The sequence below is a fragment of the Heterodontus francisci genome, unplaced genomic scaffold, assembly GCF_036365525.1.
Source record: "Heterodontus francisci isolate sHetFra1 unplaced genomic scaffold, sHetFra1.hap1 HAP1_SCAFFOLD_140, whole genome shotgun sequence".
NCBI lineage: Eukaryota > Metazoa > Chordata > Chondrichthyes > Heterodontiformes > Heterodontidae > Heterodontus > Heterodontus francisci.
The window spans coordinates 2,664,753-2,669,048 of NW_027141745.1; positions in this window are offsets into that span (position 1 = coordinate 2,664,753).

The window sequence follows — 4,296 nt, forward strand, 5'->3', positions numbered from 1 at the left end:
GGACAGAAATGTTTTTATCCAATTCTTGGTTAATTTTTAACCTGTAAATCTTGCCCTTGCTGGGAACGTCACTCAGTTTGAAAATATCAAAAACTGATCAACACTCGCCCCCTAAACACTCACACTAAACCCCCAATACAGGACTGGGCAGATCATGGGGATTGTTACTGAGGTTCTGTCAAGGTGCCCTCTCACTCTGTATCCCCATTCCCCTGCTTCTAAAGTTTGTCAATTTCTGATAATATTTTTCAGCAGCATTAAATGTCCCAGCGGTTTGAAAATGTGAAACAGTGATCGAACAGTTGCCTCCAAAACACTCACACTAAACCCCCAATGTTTCCTTTCAGATTTAGTTCTTGTGCACAGCCAGTTTTATCTTTTAATTTTATCTTTTTTCAAACATTGGTAAATCTAAAGTTTCTCCTATAATCTCACCCTGTCACACTCTCTCTGTCTGCCTCTCCCTCAATCTCTGTTTCACCCTCTGTCTGTCTTTCTCCTTCTCGTTGTTTGCCTCTCTCCCTCTGTATCTGTCTCTCGCTTTGTCTTTCTCCCTCTAACTCACTCTCTCTCCCCGCAATGTCTCTGTACCACTCTCTCTGTGTCTGTCTCCCTCCAACTCTCCCCTTTCCTCTCTCCCTGGACAGCAATGTTTAGAGCCATTCCGTGGTTAATTATGAACCTGCAACTCTTGCCCTTGTTGGGAATGTCACTGCAGTCTGAAAATATCAAACACTGTGCCAACACTCCACCCTAAAACAGTCGCAGTAAATCCCCAATACCGGACTGGTCAGACAATGGCGATTGTTACTGGGATTCTGTCAAGCTCTCATTTCACTGTCTCTTCTGCCTCTCACTGTCTTTCATTTCGTCTCTCTCTCCATTTGTTTACATTTCCCTCTCTCATTTGTCGTTAATCGCCCTCCACTTTATACATAGAGAGGGAGCTCCCTCCAGTTTATACAGAGAGAGGGAGATCCCTCCACTTTATACATAGACAGGGAGCTCTTTCCAATTTATACATCGAGAGGGAGCTCCGTCCCGTTTATACACTGAGGGGGAGCTGCCTCTATTTTATACAGCTGCCATGGTGGGTTTTGAACCGCTGTCCCCAACCCATCATGTTGGGCCTCTTGATCACTAGCTCAGTGATATTATCACTGTGCGACTGCCTCCCTAATGTACATGTACAGAGCCTGTCACCCAATATCACCCACAGTAGTTTCTGGGCTACAACCCTGAACATGTTCCTGAATCAGAGACTCAAAGTTCACATTTTAACTGGGAAAAGGCAGGAACAGAGTGAAACGGGATTACTTTTTCCCTGGATTCAGTGTCCACTGCAGACAGATCAGTTACATTTACAATAGAAATGCCAGGAGTGAACGAGGTCAATACAATATTATGGAAAATGTAAATGATGCCACGCATAATTGGAGCACCCGTCCAGTATGAGTACAGTTTTCAGGATTATTCCGAGAGAGAAAATGTCATTGACATTGAAATGATTGTGTTTTATCCACCACATTATTTACATCAGAGTCAAAGCTGCTGATGTAATGTGTTTGTTCAGGTGACTGTAACTAATAGCAATGATCAGGGGTATAACAGTGTCAGTTGAGACTTATCCCCTGTATAAATCAGGACCCATTGGAATGGATCAGCTCAGAGTGCCTGCTGGAGCTGTGGATTCCAGGCTAACAGAAGTCTCTGCTTCTCACAGAAATGGGATATCCAGTAATCTATCAGTTCATATCCATTTACTATCCTGTACTTGCAGCAATTGGAGTTTCTGGTAAGCAGCATCTCAGCTGTTAATGGTGCAAATCGATGTTAACTGTGCTGCTGGACACGGTGTTATTTTTCACTGTATGTGTATTAAACAGCCGCCTGTTCTTTTCCAGCAATTTACTGATCGAATCTCCTCATTGTCTGTTCTTTTAGTCCTGCAGGAGTTGTATTATGTCCTTGATGGTATTGGTTTCTGCAACCGTGGCATTGTTACCGGATTATTCAGTGTATTGAGAGCATTCAAATCAAGCATCTCAGTTAGTATCACGAATCACACCATCAGGAGCTTTGAACAGTTTCATGATGTGGATCTAACCCGTCCTGCAATACTTTTTAAGGATGCTTTTTTTTCAGTGATTGATCATGAGACATCTCACAGTCTCAGTGTTACAAGGGGACAGCACAATGTCCTCCCTCCCCAATAACGTGGCTCAATTTAACTGGGATTTCAATGTATATATTGATTATCACTGTTATCAAATATTATTTCATGCTGTGTGTTTCTGACGTTGCTTCAGAGGTCTGGCTACTGAACTGAGTTTCCTGCTGGCAATTTCACATCTCCTTCCCTGCTTCACTGTGGACCCTTCACTGTCACTGGACTACATTGTAAAATAGAAAGTATTGATGTGATGTTATATTGGTTTGCACTCTAAAGTTGGAATCAAGAGTCTTTCCATTTATCTGGAGATTATCAGCTGCAGTGCTGATGTTGGTGTTTTATTAATCAAACAATCCCACATTCTAACAGATTACTTTATAATTACAGGAGAAGGAATTTCAATGATTGTGAGGTTTGACTTGAAGTAACTTTCGATCCTGTTTCTTCCATGTATTGTAGATGAAGTGAAGAGCGTAGGTGATCATATGGAGACTTGAGTGTTCTGTAGACGCATTAAATTATTGAAAAAGGTTTCACCATTGAACAAACTGACTCTGAGAATAGAATCATTGAACCTGGGGCAGGTGAAAAGAACACAGGCGCTGAATGTTAGGTATAAATCATATTTGAAAAGCAGCATTAAGTAACAATTTACAGGGTGTGTGTACTCCAGAGAGATAGGGAAGGAGAAAAGTAGCAGGGAGAACGAAACCGATGGAAAAAGAAAAGCAGAAGTAAAGACGAAGAGAAAGAAGCAGCAGTGTAAATATTTCTATATCATAAAGTGCTGGGATGTCCAGAACAATTAGTGAGAGAAACTGTGAGTTGAAGTTGTTTGTTGTCAGATTGTGTTCATTTTCCTGTTGGACTTGATTCTCTGTGTTGATTTCTGTCAGGTCCTCATTCTCTTTTGCAGAAAGTTCCTATTCCTTACTTAGTGACTGAATAAACAGAATATAATCAGTTCAGCACTGATGGTAATTCATTATTTAAATACTGCACTTTAAAATCTCTGTGACTGTAGTTTAAACAGTAGTTTAAAAGAGGGTGAACAATGTAAAAATCTGTGACTGCTGAATTCAATAAAGAGCGAGGCTGATATCAGAAATATATTTAAATTTATATTTAATTGCCTGTACAAACTAAATATATTGACTATATTGTAGAAACAATGAACTGCTCTCCAACACCAATAACTACAGGGATTATTGTTTGAATGTATTAATTGAGTTGTATTACTGGGATCGATAGATTAGATTTCCTCTAACACTCTGCTGCAGTCTCTCCCTGTGAATCTCAGCCTCTCCTCTCACTGTATTGAATCCACAGTCTCCTCATCCATTGCTTCAGTTTATCCACTTTACCAAACCATCTGCTCCAGTCTCTCCCCACCGCCCCCCCCCCCCCGCCCCACCCCCCGCTCCAACATGACCTTTCCCTGGAATTTAGAAGGTTGTGGTGTTATTTGATGAATGTTTACAAGATAAGGGAAACTGAACGGGTGGACAGAGAGTAACTATTCCCACTGGCTGCGGAGTCAGGAACTTGGGGGCATAGTCTAAAAATCTAAACGCAGTCTAAAAACCTTTCAGGAGTGAAATGAACTCTCTTCCACAAACAGCAATTGCTGCTGAGACACTTGTTAGTTTTTAAATCTGAGTTTGATAGATTTTTGTTAACCAAAGGTATTAAGGGGCAAAGATAGGTATATGGAGTTAGATCACACATGAGCCATGAGCTCATTGAATGACAGAAGAGGGTTGAGAGTGCAAATGGCCTCCTCCTCTTCCTCTGTCCAATGACAAATATCTTGCTATCACTCTCGGTGTCCTGGTCTGTGTCTCTCTCTTTATCTCTCTTTCTGTCTGTCTGTCTCTGTCTCTCTCCTCTCTCAAACATCTGTTGAAATCCACAAACATTAGTCAGCCATTTTAGGCTGGTTCTCTGTGTCCCATAATATCACTCACAGTAGTTTCTGGGCTGTAACCCTGAACATGGTCCCGAATCAGAGACTCAAAGTTCACATTTTAACTGGGAAAAGGCAGGGACAGATTGAAACGGGATTGCTTTTGTCCCTGGATTCAGTGTCCACTGCAGACAGATCAGTTACATTTACAGTAGAA